This window comes from Pteropus vampyrus, unplaced genomic scaffold (assembly GCF_000151845.1).
Source record: "Pteropus vampyrus isolate Shadow unplaced genomic scaffold, Pvam_2.0 Scaffold20, whole genome shotgun sequence".
Classification (NCBI taxonomy): domain Eukaryota; kingdom Metazoa; phylum Chordata; class Mammalia; order Chiroptera; family Pteropodidae; genus Pteropus; species Pteropus vampyrus.
Window position 1 is genome coordinate 8926470 of NW_011888801.1, and position 23186 is coordinate 8949655.

General features: G+C 36.1%; 1 protein-coding gene and 1 pseudogene across 1 annotated transcript in view; one reads left to right on the forward strand and one right to left on the reverse strand.

Annotated features, from left to right (window-relative positions):
- Positions 1-23186, forward strand: part of NRG3 (neuregulin 3) — a 1091888-nt gene that overhangs the window by 1018673 nt on the left and 50029 nt on the right. The window lies entirely within an intron of this gene.
- Positions 6287-6405, reverse strand: LOC111736593 (annotated as a pseudogene).

The window sequence follows — 23186 nt, forward strand, 5'->3', positions numbered from 1 at the left end:
TATATTCTTAGTTCTTTGTCATAAATTAATTGGCCATATATACGTGGGTTTATTTCTAGGTTCTTTATTCTGTTCCACTGATCTATGTTTCTGTTTTTATGCCAATACCATACTGTTTTGATTACTATATCTTTGTAATATTATTGGAAATCAAGAAGTGTGATGCCTTTAGCTATGTTCTTTCTGCAGATTGATTTGGTATTCAAGGTCTTTGTGATTTCATACAAATTTCTACTTCTGTGGAAAATGCCATTAGAATTTTGATAAGGGTCATGTAGAATCCATAGATTGGTTTCAGGAGTACAAAGATTTTAACATTAATTCTTCAAATCCATGAATGCGGAATATCTTTTTACTTATTTATGTATTCTTCAATTTCTTTCATCAATGGCTTGTAGTTTACAGTGTACAGATCTTTCACTTCCTTGCTTAAAGTTATTCATAGGTATTCTATTCTTTCTTTTTATGTTTTTATTTTTCAATTATAGTTGACATACAATATTATATTATTTTCAGGTGTACAACACAGTGATTAGACATTTATATAAATTACAAAGTGATCACTCCCCAATAAATCCAGTACCCATTTGACAGCATACATAGTTATTACAATACTAATGGCTATATTCCCCATGCTAGACTCTGCATCCCCATGACTATTTCATAACTACCAATTTGTACATCTTAATCCCTTCCTTGTTTTCATTCACTCCCTCACTTCCAATTAAATTACCATCAAAATTCTTTCTGTATCTATGAGCTTTTTTTGTTGTTGTTTGCTAATCCTGTTCTCTAGATTCCACATATAATGACATTTTTCTTTCTCTGTCTGATCTACTCCACTGAGCATAAATCCTTGTAGGTCCACCCATGTTGTCACAGATGGCAAGATTTTATTCTTTTTTATGGTTGAGTAATATGTTACTGTGTATAGGTACCACCTCTTTATCCATTCACCCACTGATGGACACTCAGGTTGCCTCCTTATTATATCTTGGCTGTTGTAAATAATGCTGCAATGAACATATGGATGCACATGTTCCTTCAAAGTAGTGTTTGGGGTTATCAATTTCTTACTCTCCTCCTTCTGGTAACTCTATGATGCAAATATTGGTACACTTGATGTTGTCCCATTCTATTCTCATATTTTTGGATTTTTTTTTTCTTTTTGCTGTTCTGATTAGGTGTTTTCTCCTACCTTATCTTCCACATCGCTGATTTGACTATCTGCTTCATCTGATCTACTATGGATTTCTTCTAATGTATTCTTTATTTCAATTATTTCATTCTTCATTTCTGACTGGTTCTTTTTAATATATTTTACTCCCATTTTTATGTTTCCTATCTCTTTGTTGAAGTTCTCACTAGGATCATTGAGCATCCTTATAACTAGAGTTTTGAACTCTGCATCTGATAGATTGCTTGTCTCCATTTAGTTTAGTTTTTTTCTTTTTTTCCTTTTTTTCCTGGAGTTTTCTTCTGTTCTTTCATCTGGGATATGTTTTTTTTGTTTCCCTTTTTGGCTGCCTCTCTGTGTTTGCTTCCATGTTTTAAGTAGAATGGCCTTAGTAGAATGGCCTTAAGTAATGGATGTGTCCTATGGAGCCCAGTGGTGCAGTCTCTGTGGTCACTTGAGCCAGGTGCTCCAGGTGTGTTCCTTGTGTGGGTTGCGTGTGCCCTCCTATTTGAGCCTTTGTTGCTTTTTTATGTCAACGAGTGAGATAGACCCTTAGGCCATGTGAGGACTTGCCATGACTAGTGCAAGGACTGATCCTACAAAGCAGGATTTTCTTTAGCAGGGCTCTAATGTCTACTCAGTCTGTATTTTGAATGTGTATTTTTGTGGAATTGGTTGGGTGGTGCTCTGGTGTGGTCTGAAGCTGGCCACCAGGTATGTTGGTTCTGGGGCTTCTTGCAAGGGGCTGTGGTGCAAACCAAGGTCAGCTGCTGCCTGTATCCTGCCTAGGATGACTTGGTATGAGTTACAAAGTGATCTACAAATGGATGCCACTTGTGCTGGGCTTGGAAGTGCCTGGAAGAGGCTAAGCTGAGAACAAAATCTGGCTGCTGCTAGTGCTGGGCTTGGAGCTGCTTAACAAGAGGTATGGGGCATGCCACAACCAGATGCTGCTTGTACAGGGTTTGTATATCTTTGAGAGAATTTAGGGAAATCTGCAGCATAAGCCAATAGGGGTGTTTTGTTTGGAAAAGCTACTGTAAGTGTCTTGGGTGGACCTACAATTTCGGTGTGACAGGGTCTCAGGAAATCTCCAGGGCCAGGCCACTAGTGTTAACTAAGTTGATGGAAGACTCAGATATGGGATCCACTGGAGTCTACATGCTGGGTGAGAAAAGGGTTCAACAAAGGAACCATAGTTTCTGCGAGCACTTCTTTCTGGAAGAAAGCTGCTCCTTCAGCTGTAATCCTGAAGCCAAACAATTCAGTTCCTTTTCGTATGTCCCTGGTACCTTTAACACTGCTGCCCCAGAGCCAGAGCTCAGAGCAATTGAGTCTATCAGTGAGTAAGTCCATATGTGGGCCCTTTAAGAAGAATGTCTGGAACCCCAGCAGCCCTTTGTCTCACTCAGCTACCATCTCCAACAGTTTTTACAGCCAGAAGTTATGAGACCATCTCTTCCTGGCAGTGGAAACTGGGCTGAAAAGCCTGGTGCAGGACTAGATCCCTTGCTCCTCCAAGGGGACCTCAATGGTCAAGATATCAAGATATCTCTCCTGATTCTCAACTGCTGCATGTGGGTCTGGGGACAGCAGTTTAATGTCTCTGCTTCTTCTATCAGTCTCAGTGTGGCTTCTTCTGTATAGCCTTAGTTATTGTACTTCTTTGCAGCTAGACTTTAGGCAATTTTCACTGATGGTTGTTCTGCAGTTTAGTTGTAATTTTGATTTGATAGTGACAGGAGGCAAGCACAGCATTTTTCTACTCTGCCATCTTGACCAAAACTCCTGCTATTTTATTTTTTTGATGTAATTGTAAATGAGATTGTTTCCCTAATTTCTCTTTCTGATAGTCTAATTTTAGTGTATAGAAATGCAACTGATTTTTGTATTTTGAATTCGTATCCTGCAACTTTGCTGAATTTGTTTATTAGTTCTAACAAGCTTTGTGTGACATTTAGGATTTTCTCTATATAATATCATGTCATTTATAAATAGAGACAATTTTCTTCTTCCTTTTTGATTCAGATTCTTTTGATTCTTCCTTTTCGATTCAGATTTCTTTTATTTCTTTGTCTTGCCAAATTGCTCTGTCTAGCAATTACTGTATAATGGTAAACAAAAGTGGCAATACTGGATATCCTTATCTTGTACACCAGTTTCTCTTTTTATTAATGTTAACATGGTGTATATTATTCACTTTTAAGCTATCTGCATCTTTATATTTCAAGAAGTTTTCTTTTAGATAATGTTTAGTTACATCTTTTTTAATGTATTTACTTTGATAGTTTCTATCTTTTAATTAGTGTATTTATATCATTTATATTTAAAGTGATTTTTAAAAATATTTTTGGGTTATCTACCATATTTTTAACTTTTTTCTGTTTTTTATTCATCGACCTTGGTTTTTTGTTGTTGCTGTTGTTGTTTCTTTTTCATTTTGCCTTCCATCTTTTTCTGCCTTATTTTGTTCTAAGTATTTTATGTGATAGTATTTGATCTTCTCTCTCTTAGCATACTGATTATACCTTCTTGTTAAATTTTGTTAGCGGTTGCCTTAGTGTACAATATGCATTTTCAACTAATTTAAGGCCACTTTCAAATAACAATTTACTTTTTCAGGAATAGTACAGGTAACTGAATATTACTCCTTGCCTTTCCTTATATTATTGTCATTAAACTATAATCATTTACTAAGTTGTTGCTAATATTTTTGAACAGTATCCATTAGTTCAATTAAGAATAATAAAAAAATATATTTCATCTTCATTTGTTCTTTCTCTAGAGCTCTTTCTTTCTTTAAGTGGGTCCAGATTTCTGAATTCTATCATTTTCCTATTCTCCAAAGAACTTTTAACATTTCTTTCAAGGCTCTTCTACTGACAACAAATTTCCTTAGTGTGTTTGTCTGAGAAAGTATTTCTACTTCTCTTTGGAAGATTAGTTTCATGGATGTAGGATTTTTGGTTCATAATTGTTTTCTTTTTGATTTGTTTTTCTTCAACATTTTAAACAATTTGCTCCACTTTTCTCTTTCATTTGTGTTTTCCAAAAAGAAGAATAATTAATTTTTATACTGTCTCCCTTAAGCTTCATTCAAGTTTCTCTTTGTCTTTGATTTTGCATAGATTGAATATGATATACCTATTGTAGATTTTTCTTTGTATTTTTCATGATTGAAGTTCTCTGAGCTTCCTGGATCTGTGGTTTGGTATCCATCATTAATTCTGGAAAATTATTACTTCAAATTTTCTTTGTTTTTTTCTTTTCTTTCTCTCTTTATTTCTTTCTTTTCTCTTTTTCTTTCTTTTCTTCCTTCTCTTTCTGAGAGTCTCATTATATGTGCTACATCTTTTTAAATTCTGCACCACTTGTATATTCTGTTCCTTTAAAATGATTTTTCTCTTTATTTTTCAGTTTATGAAGTTTCTATTGAGAATCTTTAACCTTACTGATTCTTTCCTTGAACATGTCAGCAATTGACTCTCTCAAAGGCAATTTTTATTTCTATTTCAGCATTTTTTGCATCGCTTTCTTTTAATTCTTTCTTAGAGCTTCCATCTTTTTGCCTACATTATTTATATTTTTTGCATAGTCTATTTTTTCATTAGATCCCTTAGCATATTAATCAGTAATTTTAAATTCCTAAACTAGTATTTTAAATTCTTCTGTCATATCTAAATCTGGTCCTGATGCTTCCTATGTCTCTTCAGATTGTATTCTTTTTTTTTTTTTCCTTTTAGCATATCTTGCAATATTTTGGTTGAAAACTGGACATGATGTATATGTTAAAGGAACCCAGGCATTTAAGACTTTAGTGTGAGTTTCTATATTTATCTTGCTAAGAATAATGCTATGTTTAAAGTCTATTGTAGTTGTAGGTGTCAGAGGCTAAAATTTCCTCTAGTTACTTTGTTTTTGTCTCCTTTTGTTATCTTTGGGCTTCTCTAGAGAATTCTTCTTAAGATCTGAGATATGTAGTTCTTTCTCTTGTATTTTCTTCTTATTAAATAGTAACCCTCTTTATGAGTGGTAGTGTAAGGGGAGTACTTCGTAATTTTGCAGTCAAGTCTTAGTCTTTTAGTGGTCCTGTGCCTCTAGCTTTGGGCTTTCATAAGTTCATTTCAGCTTTTTTTCTGGCTTTTCCCACCTTCAGATGAGACTAGAAGACTCGAGCAAGAGGTCTATAATTGACTATTTTACTTTCTGCATGCCAAAGGCTGCACAGGATTAGAGTTGGGTATTTTTCATGGTGGTTAAATGCAATAGCTTTCTCTGAGAATGGCCTTTATTAAAGATATCAAAACACTGAGAGTATTTAAAATGGTTACATTTCCTTTTCTACTGTCAGATACAAGAGGATTATTGTCCAATCTTCACAATGAGAACCTAGAGGGGATACTAGAGGGAAATCTCTTACATTGTTGTAACTCTAAGTCTATGTCCTCAGAAGTTTTTGTCTCTTGGGCTAGTCCACGCTCAGTCTCCAGATATTAATCAATTACTGTTTAAGTATTCTTACCAGTTTCTGGCTCCAGTGGGTGGGTTTCGATTCCAGTAAGCTGCAATTTTCTGTATTCACTCATATCTCCAGTTTTAAAAGCAGAAATACCCTGTGACCTCAATTCTCTGACTGCTCTAAAAGAGTTGTTCATTTTCACTTTGTCTAGCTTTTTTCTTGTTGTGAGGATAAGAGCAATGACTTCTAAATTCTTTACATATCAGAGAGAAAACCGAAAGTTATATGAACACATTTTTCATAACCAAATATAAATTGATAAAAATTAGGAAAAATTTGCTTGACAATGATTAAGTGGAATGTCATTCACGGCATTTTGATTTGAAATAAATAAAATAAAAATTTTAAAACCAAACTTTATGTCTTTTTAAATAGACAAAATTCCTAGCACACAGTTGAATTGGCATACTCATCTAAGATTTAAATATTGTGATGAATTTTCTAATTCCTGTGATGATAATACAATTGAGTAAATTTCTTTGAACTTCAAAGAAAAAAAAATAGACACAAAATCTCCCTGATGGGATTTTTACTAATGTGATAAATTCATGTGTAAATATGCTACATAAAAATCTGATTTTTTTTTTTTAAGCCTACAGCACCTGGTATTCCTATGTGGTCTCCCGTCTAAGTACTAATCAGGCCCAATCCTGCTTAGCTTCCAAGATCAGATGAGATCGGGTGTGTTAAGTGTGGCATGGCCATAGGAATCTGAATATTTTTAAACGGTTAATGCATGAAGTCAATTTTAGGTTGGTTCCATAGCTTAAATGATACCAAAAACAGAAGGATGATAATTTTTATCATAAATATCAGAGAATATATAAACGTACTTCCAATTTTCCTTATATTTTTGTTTCTGGGATCTCTAAATTCAACAAACATTTACCTTATTGTTCTGAAATAACTTTTAGCAAAAAAAGTAGTCATAAAATTGTAATATTTGAGATTCCTTGAATAAGGCTGTTTTGGGTTTTAGATCATAGTGACCTGTTTAGTTCATTTAAAGAAAGATTAAGAAGCAAAAGAATAGCCAGAACAGATTCCATTCGTATAAGGCTTTACACTGGATGATAGAATATTCTTAATATTTGAGTAGATATGTTATAGTTTATTTGGTATTATTCTCATTGTTTCTTCTTTATAAGAATTAGGCAAAAAAAAAAAAAAAGAATTGGGCAAAAATTAGAACTTCTTTGCAGCACTATGTCAATGTTCTAATAGACTTTATCTCAAGTCACCCACCTTTGTAGTCAGGGATATGAGTAAACAGATGCATATCAAACATGAACGAATAGTGTAAGGATCTTAACGACATTTTCTAAAAATGACTATCCACAAAAATTAGCAGTACTATTGTATATTTTCCTCCACAAATCACAGTTGGAATTTCTTCAGTTCAAGGATTCATTCTGACAGTAAAGCATACTGAAGAAGCCTCCATTTTTACACAGCTGGGATGCTTATATGTTCCTCTGGGAATGTAATCATATTGCTGAATTAATTGAGCTTTAGAGGACTTTGTCAGTAAGGAATTTGATAAGGTTAGAGAAAATTAAATATGAGCCTAATATTAGCCCATTGGAAGAGAACTGAAATAATTACAATGCAGTTTCCGTAAGTTAGTAGCAGAGTGGCCAAATGAGCTCACAGAGCTATTGTGTTATAATTCAGGCTAAGGTCTTAGTAGCTGTCCTGAGAGCATGACATCTAGGCCAAAACATGAAGAATACTTCATAAGGAAGACACAGAAATTAAATAGAAGTGACATTCTTAACTAGGAATGCCATACTTGCCCAGTTCTCATTAAGGAGAGTACTTTCCCACCCTATGCAGAGTCTGGTATGCGTCAAAAATGGATGGCTGACTTCCTAGTCTATCTCCAGTAGATGGTGGTACATCTGTATAACTGGCCCCTCTAGCCATAATCATGCTACCTTTCTGGTACCCACTTCTTTCCCAACCTCCAATTCCTCTGATTTTCCCAAAATTTCACTTTCTTTCCTGAAACTTAAGGTCATGGCTGGGACATATTCTTGGTATATTTCATAACATTGTAGATATCCCAGATTAACTTCTTAAATAACCCTATTACTAAAGTATCCCACTTTCTAGAGTCTTGGAGCTGAGCTCTAAAACTTTCTAAGCAAAATTTAAAAATTGATATTGTCTCAGACTGAATTTAATAGAACCAATCTTCTGCCTATGACTCTGAACTAGGCCTTATACCAGGCCTAGAGCCAATGCCTTGACATGGAAACAGCTTATTAGCTTTGTACTTGGTTGAAATTAAAAATATATACATCTATTTTCCCCAAGATTTTTTTAAAAAATCATAGCAAAGTAATAAATTGAAGGTTGATATTTTCCCCCTAAAATATACTTTAACCACCAGTGACAGATTAAAAATAAATGGCTGAGCTACGTAACTTGGTGAAGTTACATGCTGAAGAGGAGGTTTTATAAATATTTAACTTTGCATTTCCATATGCGATACATGGAAAACATTCATAGAAGCTGTGAGATGCATGTGGAAAGAGCAAAGGATTTGCATTCAGACAACCCTGAGTTTGAGTCCTAATTCAATTCCCTCCTCACCAGAAGACTGTCAGCAAGTATTTTCATCTTCCTGAGTTTTGTTTTACTGTAAAGCATGCAGTAAATTCACAAACCACAAAGTTATTTTGAAAGTTAAATAAAATATCAAATAAATATAATTTATGACAGTACCTGACACACCAAGGTTGTTTGGGAAGTAAGTTGTTTTCTCCTTTATAGATGCTACAGATAATCTGGAGATCTTTTACATTTTAAATGATGCTGAGATCTTAACACCTGATCATTGCTGGTGAGACCTGGGGCACTGAGATTTGTGTGGTCTTTTACTTTCCAAATTGAGGACCCTTTCTTCATGGGTCCTGGCTCCTCTGATTTGGTGGCTCCTCCCTATAGGGATCTGTCCGAGGGTCCAGGCCTTGATCTCTGTGTAAAGATTGTACACAACTGGATTCTGGGAGGAAAGTGAACCAGAACATTTCAGTCACAAAGCTATGTAATAACTGCATAACTTTCCTTGACTGCTCTGAAGCTTCATTTCACAGGTGGAAAGAGGGATAGTGACACAAATCCATGGGGTTGTTGTGGAAATTAATTAGAATAATACCATTTAAGTGCTTAATATGTTCTACACATAGTAGGTTGTTAGTAACAGAACATTTTTTCCCACACCTCCAAAATGCTATTCAAAGTCAGCCAATAGCCGTATGAATGCATTCTGCCAATTTACGTGACAAGTTGATTAATGGATGTGAACGTTGTGACCTGCTCTTAGAGGGAGATCTAAGGTTAGTTTTTACTGTGACAGAGCCTTCCCTCACGTCTTCACACCCCTCCAAAAAAAAATCCCTGTGATCCATCAGCTTTTGCTTTCCAGCTCTTGAGATTTCTTTCCAAGAGGGGATTATTGTAACTTGATCTCTTGAAAGGGCAAGAAAAGCTGAATTCTTAGAGAAGAAAATCCTACTTCCTACAATGGAATTGTCTTAAAGGAAAAAGGGGTAACCAGATTTAGCATACTTGTACTAAAAATTATTCATTATTTATTTGTAATTAAAAATTTAACTGACATTCTATATTTTATCTAGCAATCCTGCCTTTCCTAGGTCTTTGAAGTCACTGCATTCAGGCAGGCACAAAGCCATTCCACCATTCACTGGGCTCCAATTAGCCTTTTCTTTGGTGGGCAAGCCTCATATTCTGTGTGTGTGCTCCTGTTAAGAGTGAGAAATGAGAAAGATATCTCCATTTGCTTAAAACAGCATCAAGATTTATAACGGGAAGGCTGTCTAGTTGGCATGACAAACTACCACTGTCCTTCAAGCCCAGGTAATACATACTTCACATTGCACGTACTTGTGTGCAAATGGCAGAAACTCTGAAACTAGCAATTGACTGAGTCCTGCTCCAGGTGAGAAAATTAGTTTCTTCTTAAAGCTGCTCCTAATCTGGTCTACTGGCTTCCTGTTCATGCTCTTCTGAACTTTTGCACTGACATCAGGGTGAAATAAGCAAACAATGATTTGGTGCATAAGGAAGAAAGAGCATATTGGAAACACAGTAGTTACAATGTAGACTGCTCTTTTCAGGCACAGTCACTGAGTTGCCATTGTATATGAATAAAAATTCTAAGACTATCTGCCTCTCTCCACTTTAAAATATATTTTTCATATGATCTTTAAGAAAAAAAATGTCTAGAAGCACAAGCCATTGTGAAATCCTCATTATATGCACCTGTAGGAAAGAAAAGTTACTATCGATATATTTCATGGCAATATATTTCTAGTTCTGAATGACTTGTATTGAAGTGTCTTCATCTTTAAAATAAAGTACAGAATGCCATAATTTGTATTAATATCTATTCTAACATGTATGATACACTTTGACTAGTGGAGAATTTCTTGATGCATACTCAGAAACAAACTTAACTTCTGAGGAATTCTAAAGTTGACAGACTGTAAACACAAATGTCTGCAATTGCTGTCTTGAGATATTAGAATGAAAAAGAGTGCAGATAGTTATTAGAACCAAAGATGGGTCTGAATAGAGAAAAACAAACAATCTTAGAAAACAGAAATAGAGAAGCTTCTAGTTTTAGATTTGACATGTAAAGAGCTTGGAAGTTGTCACTGCTATTCTAGTAACAGGTAAAACTGAACAAACTGCAGCTTAATGACTTTTATTGGATTTACCAGCCAACTGAGTTTTGGGGGCTAATGCCACACTAAGAACTAGAGAGACCAGTAAACCCAGAGAGTCACAGCTGAGAAATGCTTACATGGAGCAGAAGGCACTAGAGCCATAATCTAGGAGGAAAATCTTAAATAGTTGTTTTTACAGATTACTGGAGGCTAAGGGTAAAGTAGCATGAAAGTGAGAAACTCCTGGGGGTTGCAGGAGTTTAGGGAGGCCCTTCATGCTTTTCTGAGCTTTACTCTCAGACATCTCACCAGATTCTTCTGATGAGGATCCAAGAAAGAGCTCCTTATGGCTCCAGCGAGGGGAAGAATAGTCAAGAATATGGAACCTCAACCATAACCAAGGCCCACTCTCTGGGGCAAGATGGGGTAGCTTTGGAGAAATGTCTGATTCTAGGACTGGGGTGAGAAATATACAAGATGGGCCTGGAGCATCTTGTAGCACCAGGAAATAAGGAAACACTTGAAAAAAAAAAATACCCATGATATGGGTTTATCAAAGTGTTTCAGAAGCCATCTGAATGAGTTCCCAATTGCCAGAACTGGAAAAATTTTAGCAACAAAATAATGTTGTATTGGACTATAAGCCAATGCATAAAATTAAAAATCAAAAATAAGTAATAAACATGGAGAATAGATAAATATCCCTAACAAAAAAATTCCAAGTGATTTATGTAACTACACCATCTTTAAAGAGATGAAACATAACTCTCTATTAGTTAAATGTTGGGTGCAGATAGTGACTTTCTTCCAAAGATTACTATATAAAGGAAGCAAAAAAGAGTACGTTTATCGTTGAGAAACCTGACAAACATTACCTCAAATCAGTTGATCAAGGTCAACATCAACAGTCATTTGAGGTGATATGATTATAATGGTACTTTATTTCTGTGGTTTCTCCCCAGAAACGAATTTCTGCAGTGTAGTCATAACAAAATCGTCAGACAAATCCCAATTGATGTGTATTCTAGAAAATACCTGACCAATACTCCTCAAAACCGTCAGTGATCAAAAACAAGGAAAATCTGAAAAATTGTCATAACCAAAGAGAACCTAAGGAAACATGACTACTAAATGTGACATGGCATTCTAAATGGGATCCTGGAAGAGAAAAAGGACATTAAGAAAAAAATTGAGAAATCTGAATAAAGTGTAGACTATATATATTTAGGCTCTCTCTCTATATATAGTTAATAATATCAGCTCATTAATTATGACAAATATACTGTATTCGTGTAAGATAATAATAATAAGTGAAATGGCATGGAGAATACATCTCTGTACTATTTTTATAATAATTTTATAAATCTAAAACTGTTCTAAAATAAAATGTTTATTTAGAAACCACGAATAGGATAAAGAAAAAACATTTACATTGTTCTTTAGTTCATCAGTTTTCTTGTTTTGGAAAAAAAATTATTGTCTTTCTTTTACCTCCTGCATTTTATTAAAAATAAGTATGTGAAGGAAATCCAGCAGCAGCCCTCAACCAATTCACATGTGAAGATATTTACTCTTTATCTTCTTTGGCTCTCAACATAAATAATTACTTAGTTTTGAAGAATGTGGTTTAGCTGAGGCAAAAGATATTTTTAATGTTGATAAATTGACTGGGTTTACATGGGATTCCCTAACATTAGACCAAATGATCTGGAAAAACTGCTTTTGAATTTATGCAGTTCAGAGATGTAAATAATTTCATGGACATGGAAGTATTTCATAAACCATAGATTTTAGTACAAATATAAAGTATTATTGTTATTTGTGGACTTGAATTTATCCTTTCATTTAAAAAGAAGCTTTTATAGGTACTTTCTATATATTAACCAAACCTTGCACATTGAAAACACTTAGTTTGGAAATTACCCTGATGAACTAGTTTACTCTTCATCTTCAGGCAGCCATATTGGAGTTTTACTGTGTAATTTTTACCTGATATTTTTCCAATAGATAGTCTGAGAGTAAAGAGTGGTTTTGAAATGTCAGAGCCATTAAAATCATCTGAATTGATCAGCTATTTCATTCAGTTCTTCAAATTCTTTCAGTTTCTATTTTGCGAAGTCTATTTTTCTGACTATGCTTGCCTCCCAGGAACAGTTTCTAGCATCAGATTGGTTCTGAGCACTTTTGAGAAATTGTTTTCTCATCTGTGAAATCATTCTAGATCCTGTGTATCGAGGTCCTGCTGGGAGTATGAGATCCACCCTCAGCTTGAGGACCACGTCTTAGAGATTTAGATACGCCTGCAGAGGACAGAAGTCATTCGGTCTTGCAGACAAAATATGTCATCTGGAGAATATCATCATAGACAGATGGAATTCAGCTGAGAACTTGGTGTCTTAGGTAGATATTGAAGGACAAGAGGTCCTGAATGTCAAGTATGGGGCATGTCACTTCCTACTGTATTTATATTTAGGTGTTCCAGAAATACCTTACACTCAACAAAATCAAACTGAACTTGTCGTTCCCCTTCCAGCTGTGTCGCCTCCTATGTTCCTGGTGAATGACACCACCATCTATCCTTTGATCCAAATCACAACCCTGGAAGTCCTTTGATTCCTCCCTCTCTCTCATCTAACTTAAACCACCAAATGCAGTTGATTCAATTGTTCTTAAACATCTGACAGTTTCCACTTAGCTTACTTCTAATGCCACTTATCTAAACAGAGAAATGTTATCTATAAATCGATTACTGTAACAGCCTACTAATTTTGTTTCTCTGCAGTAACATTCTAATGCATTTACCACAGAACAGTTATTCTAAAATACAAATATAGCCTTTTCACTTCCTGCAAGCCTCATCCAAACTCTTGTATGCTTGCTGTGCTGAATAGCTTACAGGTCTTTTAATATTATATGTTCCCTTTCTCATTGCGGGCTTTGCAGATGCCGTTTTCTGTTTAGAACACCCTACTGTTTTCTTCTCTACTTACCAACTACCTTTTTTATCTTTTATCCTCTACCTAATCTCTGTCACCACTGGGATGAGGTGAAATCTGATGTCGCCTCAGCAGCATGGGGGAGGATGTTGGTGTTGTGTGTTGTCCCTGGGTTCTTCCCCACTGACACAATAAAGAATTACAGGTCAGAGAGATTTAGAGAAAGTAAGATTTACTGAAAGTACATTTTAGAAGGAGATGGGCCATGCTAGGGAAGGCTACAGCCCTGTGGAATTTGGGTGGAGAAGAGAGAAGAGTACATCCCAAAAAGAGAGGCAGGTTTCCAGCCAGGAATGCCGTAACCATGCAAAAAAAAAAAAAAAGGTCTGTTTATATTTTGGCCGTGATAGGAGGTTCTAGATGATCTGTATGTGAGGTTACCTTGAGTGACAGTTGGCCGCTATATAACACTTTGCCTACTGTGCATATGCTTACCCAGAATTCAGTCTGTTATAGTTAGATTCATGAACTTCTAGGTATAGTCATGATATTATAAAGTGATGGTATAATGAAGCTGAAGTTATGGGCAGTACTTCATGTGCATGCATTTGTAGCTGGTTTAGCCGCAACTTTTATGGCCTTTGTCTTCTAGGTTTTGGGAGATCCTTAAAGAAGGTCTTTAAGGGAAGTTTCTATGGTTACAGAGCTGGTCCCTGGCTCCTGTCGCTCAGATGTGACTAACTACCTAGCATCTTTACTCTCCTTTCTGAGTTATCTAAGATGTTACCCCTTACTGAAGGCTTTCCCAGCCTTCCAAACCCTGTCTGCAAAGTCTGGATTATGTACTTATTATAAGTCCTCACATTGTACCAAGTATTTTGTCTCTACCCCCTACTAACCTGGAAGAATCTGTGAGAACAGAGACTCTCTATGTATGTTACAGTTACTTCTAAGGCCTAATACAATGCCCAGTACATAGTAGTTACTCAAATAATTTTTGAATAAATGAATGAATGCATGAATGAATAAATGAGGAATAAATACATCAACGAATATGCAAAATAATAGGGAAGAAAGAAAAGGAAATAGTCCTAGATCCAGAAGATCAGGAACTCAGCATCTAAAAATGGAATGAAAGCTTTTGAAATTTAAATTTTAATTTTAAATGTTTAACAGTCCTTAAAGGGCAAAATTGAACTGGTAATTAGAATCTGTTTCTCTCCCTCTCTTTCTCTCTCTCTGATTGTTAAATGTAGGGGGAGATGGTGAGGAAAATCACTGAAAAGACCTTAAGTTCTCTTGACTGAAAAGTAAAGAGCACTGAATAAATGTCAAGGCAGGCACCCTGTTACCAGAACTGGTGAGGAACATTGGGACTTTGTCACTGACATCTCAGGGGCATGGTCCAAGACCAGGGCTGGACTATTAATATGCTGACTTGATGTTAATAAATCAGTCCCTTGAGTGCCCCCTAAATGCTCCTTCATGCCCTTCCAAGTTTAGTTGGAATTATTTCCAAGCCTAGGTTAGAATTTGTTCCATTAGTTGTGTAATAGTGAGCACTGGGTAGAGAAGTTGTGATGCAATGTGTTCACCATAAGCAGAAGGCAGACGCAAGAGGAAATCAGGCAGATTCTAATGACATTATCTATTTACTTTACTCATACCTGATTTTTGAAGGCATCTGTGTACTGACATATTTATCTCAGACTTAAAGAATTAATAGCTATTAAAAATTCTGAGTTGACACCTCATAGAAATTTTTTTTCTTTTTCCATACCACTAGAACTCAAAGCTGCCTGGTAGCATAATTAAGTTTTTAAATATTTTAAGCTTCTTCACTTTACCTCAAGGCAGCTTGAAAGATAGGATTATGCCTCATGAAACTGATTCATTTCATCTTGATCAGTACAAAATGTTCTCTGAGGTCCTGAGTGCCTCAGGTTTTCAATTCTTGTCTGTTTAGCAGTTGAGGCAATCCATGTGATTTTTTTTTTTTTTCTGTCTTACATAATAGTAAAGATCTTCCCCACACCATCAGAGCAGTAAGAGAGAAGAAAAGCATTACTCTTTGTAGTGATTACTCATTATGTGTCAGACACTGTCCTGGGGACTTTGCATTCATTATTTTATTAGCCCTCAAAAACCCAGCAAGGAAGGCATTAGCATCCTTATTTACAGATGAAGGCCCTGAAGCTAGGGGAGGACAAAAGATTTCCTGGAGATTATCCTGCTTAATCTAAGGAAGAATTGATATTTGAACCCAGGTCTCTCTGACTCCTGTGTATGGGCTCTTAGACCTTATTATACCATATCTCCAACATTATTTTGATTTGATTAAAGACTGATTTTCTAGTTACAGGAATGGAGGAAGAAGATATTTTTTCTCCCTCTAGGCAGTAACATGTAGTAGTTAAAAAACATGGGCTCTCTAACCACATTGTGACCAGTTACTTTTAATTTGACTTTAACATGTAGTTTATCTGTGCCTCAATTTTTTCAAGTGCAAAAGTGTTAATAATGCTCCTAGAACTGTGGAGAGGGCTAAATGGCTTTGTATCTGTAAAGAGCTTTGTATTGTAAGTACTCAATAAGTGTTTGTGTTGTAATTACCACTGCTATTGTTGTAACTGGGGCCTTTTCACAAAGGTACAGCTACACAGAATGGGTACAATGCACAAGCACACTTTCAAGCCACCTACTGTCTTCCTAAGTCTCAGTAATGGAAAAATGAGAAGATTCCCTAGCCAAAGTTATTCTTTCTTATCAATCCAAACAGTGTTCAGCCACAGCTAAAGGCTGGGAGAGCTGCTGTTTTTTACAACCTATGAGTCATTAAGAAAATGAAATCATTTGTTGCATTGTCAGAGTAGTAAGAATTCATGTGTCTGCAACTCCATGGTACAGAACCAGCAGCTTGAACTGGGGATATGTCTCATTGCCTTAGGCTTTCCCAGAAAGAGAGTTGACATTTGCCCTCCCGCCCCCCACTCCCCCACCTTTGGAGCCAAAATTATTGAGGGTAGCAGGACAAGCCGGTGGAAGACAAGTAGCAGGTGCATTTTAGGGCATTCAAACAGTCAGACAGGTCATTCAGACTGAAATTTTCTTAAATTTCTAGCTAAAAGCTATTCATCCACTTACATTTTAAGCATAGTATTGGATCCAAATTACTATATCTTGACTAATTGCACCAGCCAACTTTATAGCCAAGGTTACAGGCTCCAACTACTTGAAAAACAATCTAGTGACTAAAGAAATTAAACAAGCTTTAACAAAGAAAATGCTTGTTAAAAAGTAACAGTTGCTTGGATGCCCACAAAGTATCGCACCCCTGAAGCCATTCTCTGCTTTCCCCTATGTTTTTTAGGAGGAGTCATCTTGTCTTGTATACAGTATGTCATGCTTGGTAGTTATTTCCTAACAGGAAGTTGTTTCCATTTCAATGTCTCTATCTTAAGCTGTTTTGATTAAAACAAGCAAACAAACAAAACAAATAAAAAGAAAACAGAGACATTGATTGATGCAATAAGGAAAACATAAGAAATAAAAATAAAATCAACAGGGATTTGACCTTGGGGTCTCACCTCTCTCACAGAGTCTGGTGGGATAGTGCTAAGGTATGTCTCTAGTAGTAAGAGAACATTTCTCCTCTCACGATGTGTAAAGAATTTAGATGGATCCTTCTTTATACTGGACATGTATTTAACATGATTCCACTGCCCTTTGTCCTCATTTTTCTTTATTTTTTTTGTCTTTCCAGTGTTGCCCCCACTTCTAACTGACCTTCATTTTCCTTCTGGTCTCAGTTCAGTTTTTTAGGAAAGACACCAATTGGCCCAGCTCATCAGCACTATCACTACTTCAGCAGAGACTTTGTACCCTGCGAGTTCATAAGACCCTTATCTGCCCTTGCTCAGGTGCTCCCACTGAACTTAAAGGCTCTTGCCTTAGAAGCTGAGTCTGTATAGTCACAGAAGTAGTGTTGACTTTATCTGGTTGCAGGTAGTGAGAGAAGGGTCTTAGGCTGGCAAGCTCCTTGTTCACTCAATTCAGTAAAGGAACTAAAATAATTCTATGATAATGTAAGGGCTGTTTTAGACATTCTTTTTTAATTTCTTAAAAATATTAATTTGAGACATTATTTAAATTTTTATTGTATAGCTCACAAAGTAATTTTTATTTATTAAATTTCTTTTTAACTATTCCAGGGATCAGCACATGTTTTCTGTAAAAGATCAAATTGTAAATATTTGGGCTTTGTGTATTTTGCTACAACCACTCAACTCCGCTGTTATAATAAAAACACAGCCACAAACAATACGTAAACCAATGATTGTGTCTGTGCTCCAATAAAACTTTACAAAAAAAAGACTAGCCGGATGTATATGGCCTGTGGGCTGTAGTTTTCTGACCCTGATCTTTTCCAGTGCAAATGCACTCATGCTCTGCTCATACCTCTTCACACTTCACACTCATTTTGCACTTCTGTATGCTCTTGTTATCCATATTGCAGAGCTCACTAATCTTGAGAATGACTTATTTCACAGAATCGCATGGGAGTTCCTCTTTTGTGAAAACACTTGGTGTCTCTAAGTGGAGACAAAAACATGAATTGCCTGAAAGAGAATTGATGCCTTAGAATCATCAAAAAATACATGCATTTGGGGGAAATTTCTAGCATTATAAAATGGAATGTTTTCTCTTAGAAATGATGAGAATGGCATTTCTGTCACAAAAAGCATGTATATCTGCTTAGGCACAGACATTTTACTGAAAACCAAAATTATAATATTCTCTGCTGCCAACCCTGTAAGAAGCTTGAATGATAATGGTGGGGGTTGGGGAGTGGTAGGAATTATAATACATTCTGCTTTTGACAACCATCTTAACTCTATTGTTTTCTCCTAAAATGGAGTTGTTTTTGAGCCACTGTATCCAAAATCTGGCTGTCATTTCTATGTCCTGGAGATGCTCATACCATTTTACCTTTCAGAAAGCAAATTTTAAAACAATCTCCAGGTACGAGATTTCTTTTCTGAAGTGGTAGGTATATGAACAATGCCTGTAGGCTTGTTTACTGGATGAATTTTATTTCAACCATGAGCTACTTATTCTAAGTCTTCCCACAATTATTTTTCTTTAGAAGTCTGTCTTTCTTCTTTGATTACTATAGACTTTCTCTCTGTCATAAGTGTGATATTTGATTCCAACAGAAATGAACCTTTGCTGTGTATAAGGCAACAGGAAAACTTTGATATATTTCAGTTCAAGTGGACCTCCCACCTGAGCTATCTCCACGATAGAGGCAACAGGAGATCCAGAATTTCTGCACATCTCTTCCTTAGGGGCATGAGCTTCCCTGTAGTCTTAAATTTTTCGTAATTGCTGGTTTCATTCAAGAATATCTCTGCGTGAATTGGTTTCTAAAGGTAATAACTGTGTGAGTAGCAAGGGACATTAAGGGAAAGAAGAAAGTGTCCTAATATCCCTTCAGACCTATTGTTAGAACCTGCATGTCAGTTTTTCTTTCACAATTTTCCCTTTTGTAGCAACTTCCTTGTGACATTACAGATACTATTTGTTACAAACAATAGGCTATGTCATGACAGTCCTATCATGATTAGTAATGTTGGGAATGCTTAGGAATGGATGTTTAATAAACAGAAAGTGATAAACAGAATCATACATCTAAGAGCAAAATTTAGAAGTACTGAGAATTCCAGGATAATCTCAGTCCAAAGACAGACATATGACTGTATGTTTGTATCTGAATAACCCAGTGATAAAATGGTAATTTGCCTTTGCTGGGTCCCTCTAAGTAACTTGATTGCGTATGTCGTATGCAGATTCGAGAATGCAAGATCCTAATTTCTCAGCTGTCCAGGCGGTTTAACCTATGTGCCAGTGCAGAGCAAAACCTGAGTGCATTCACATTATGTTGTTTTTTCCTGATTTTCTGGAACAACGCAGAACAAAACAGGAACAAAACGAGAACAAAACAATCAGCAAAGTTCCAAGAAACTTGCAGATTAAAATGAAGATAAATAACTAACCCAGGGATTGTAATACAGTGTAATAATTGATGCAATGGAGATTACCTCCTTGGATTCTCTTGGGAAACACATAGAGAGGAGTTGTGGGTGTGGGGGATAAGGGACAACTTCTCCTCCTGGAAATCTTAGATCCAAATAATATGCTTCTAGTTTGGCAGATTACTTGAGAGAGGTGAGGAAGATATTTCAGGCAAAAGGAACAAACTGTATCCTTTCCTGGACATGAGGGGGAAGATGGAGAAGTGACAGTAGGCCTGGAGCAGAGTGTGGAGGGTAATGGTAAGAGATTAATACAGGTTAATTCAGGCCCAGAAAATGAAGGAAAACACACCACTTTTACACTCCCTCCACCAACTGCTTTGTTATCACTCTTCCTGAAATGGCAACCCCATTGAATTTTCACTTGGGCTAAAAGTTTTAAAATCATGCCCGATCTTCTATTTCCCCTCATATCCCACATGTATTCCATCAGCAGACAGAAACTTTAGCGACTTTCATTTACTTATTCATCCATCCTTTATTTCATAAAACAAACTTATTTTTGAGATACTTACCATTGAATGACTTAGACACTTTAGTTAAATAAATGTTAATAATGAAGATAATGAAGCAAGACATGCTTGAACTTTGGAGTCAGGCACAGTTGGGTTGGTTTCTGGGTTCTACCTTCTGCCTTCTAACTGTGTAATCTTGGGAAAGTCCCTCAAGCTCTCCAGGCCCTTGATCGTGGGCAGAAAGAAGCTCATTATGTGTTCTTCAGAGTAGCTGCCACAGGGTCATTAAATATTAAATAATAGAAGTTTCTATCTCCTCGCTTTCTATCCTAGCTTCTGTGTCTCTTTTGAAACTTCTTTTATTCCATTTTTAAATATACATTGCCTTTCTATCTGATTTTGAGCTCCTGTGAGGACTACATTTTAATTTTTATTTAAATCGAATACGTTCGTGGTTAGTGTTTCTACTTTTGCTTAGTTTTGGTTTGCATGGGAGTGCTGTTCTGTCAGCTGTTGAGTATAAGAAAGAGGATACATAGTTTCCCTTTCAGCTTCTTCAAGAGTGGGAAAGAAGAGATTAGGAAAAGAGCAAAGGATGCTTGACTTTCTCAAGTGGGAGCATACGTTTGGGTCCCAGATCTCTTACTCTGAAGTTGTTGCATTAACCATTTTGAGCCTCTGTTTCCTTATCTCTGAAATGAAGACAAAAATGCTTCCACTTTATCCTGCCTATAGGATCATAGCTGGATATTCACCTCAATCAGTTTATAATCTTAACTCTCACTGTGTCGGTGGCCAGGACCACAGGATCTTTCCGAGTCCCCTGCGGCAGCATGCCAGTCTCCAACCCCTTCCCTGCATTCCTTTGCCTACCTCCCAGTTATTTTCATTCTGTGGCCAGTACCTTGTTTTCCCCTGTCTAGTACGATATTTGTAATTCATGGTTTAGTAGGATGGCCTTCTTGCTTTGTTATTCTGACTTCACGCCTACACATTATGTTTTATATTTCCCTTGCCTTCAATGGAGAATAGTCCCGGGTCAGTCTTGCCCCATTTCCACCTCCACCTCAAGATTTTGTTCCCAGGCTCAGGTTTCCTGATCCAGAGAGACCATCTTTTCTGGAAGGGAGTACGTATATTGTTTAAATTCACCTTAAACAATTAAATGCATTTAAGAAATAAGAATTGGATCCAAAGTATAGTTTTAATAGCCTTTTGGAAATTAGTTCAGATACTTCCTTGTACCATGGTAATTACTTAAGTTGAAATACCTGTTTACTATCCTCTGTATAAGTTTAATTTGTAATGTCTCTAGCATCAACAACAATAATAATTGGGTGAACTCTATTTAATTGGATGTTGATGTCAACTGTTTGTATAATTTTAACAAGACATCTCAACAATTGCACTGATATTATGATATTCTGCTCAAAGTTATTAAGCTCTTTATCTTGATTTGGGTGTTGGCATCTTATTTGAATATGCAGACCAATCCACTGGGTTTGCCATTGCCCTGAACAAGAGGGTGTTTGTGTGTGTGTGTGTGTGGGCGCGCGCGTTTGGAATAATGAACATACTGGTCTTTTCCACTTCTGGCGATGGGTAGGGCTCTCTGTCTGTGGACAGAGATCAAACTCAGCAAGATCTGATGATACAGTAAATACTGGCTATTTCTGTCCTACACAATATGCACGCACGGTGGAGGGTCTTACATTACCTGATACCATTGCCCTTCATGCCCCTGTACAGAAACTGAGCAAATCATATCCTCTAAATAAGAGAAGTGCAACTCTGCCACTCACAGTTCTCAGGAGAAGAAAATTCTCTGAGGATGATTCAAGAAGGATGGCAGATAATGATAATTTCTTTCCTTTCTTTTATCTCTCCCTTTTCTCTTCCCTCTAATCTTATCTCCTCCTTTCCTGGCTCTTCCTTTTTGTTCTTTTCTTTGGTCTTTCTTCTTCTTTCTTCTTCACTCTTCCCTCATTTTGTCTCTCCTTCTCTATTTTTCCAAAAAAATCATAAGCGATTCATGATTGGAGTGGGAAAAGAGCCTTGGATGACTCATATGAAGAAGAAAATTTTCTCAAATCTTCAGCTCTTTGAAAGCTAGAGTAGGAATATTCATAACACTGTCGTCCAGGGAGTAGTCAGGGCACTTTTGCTCAGTGCTTGGGACTCTCGTCACATCATAAACTCTTATAGATAGGGTGGATAAAGCTATGTCCATTGTTTTTTGCATTTTGCCCTTTGGAAGGAAGCGTTTACCATGTGGCACACATACTAGGTATTTTACATTGCCTCAACTCATTGTCACAAGTGGAATGAAATGTGGTGTCCTGCTCTTGCAATATCACTCAGATAACTGTTCCTAATGTCTTCTCTAAAGCCTTCTTTGTCACTTCCCCAGTCTTTTACACAGGTAGATTATTCTCTATCTCACTCCCATCATATTCACACTGTACTTTGCTCATACCTCTTTTTCTTAAATAATATCTTTTTGAAATATAATTCCATATGATAAAATTCAGTGGTTTTTAGTATATTCACAGTTTTTGCAACCATCACCACAATAAATTTTAGAACATTACCATCAACTTATACCTATTAATATTCCCTCCCCTTTCTCCCAAACACCCATTCCCTAACTACTTTATTTTAGTTTGTCAATATGGATTTGACTATTCTGGACATCTCATATAAACAGAATCATATAATTGGACTTTGTGACAGGCTTTCTTAATATAGCATAATATTTCAAGGTTCATCCATATGGTAGCATATATTGCTTTTTCATTTTTTATTGTCAAGCAATTTTTTATTGCATAGAAATCTACTACATTATGTTTTTTCACTTATCAGTTGATAAGCAAATGGATTGTTTATCATTTTTTAACTACTATGAATAATATGACTATAAACATTCATGTACAAGGTTTTGTATAGATATATGTTTTCTTTCCTCTTACATAGGAAACTAGGAGTGGAATTGTTGGGTCATGTGGTAATTTTATGTTTAATTGCTTGAGGAACTGCCACACTATTTTCCAAAGCAGATGAATCATTTTACATTCTCAGCAACAATGCATGAAGGTTTTAATTTCTTCACATACTTGCCAACATTTGTAATCGTTTGTCTTATTAATTACTGTCATGCTAATGAGTGCAAAGTCATATCTAATTATGATTTTGATTTGCATTTTTTCTTTTTTTAACTTTAGAGTTTTAGAAACGTTTTTATGTTTAATTTTTTCCATATTTATTGAGATATAATTTATATATGACGTGTCTAAGTTTAAGGTATACA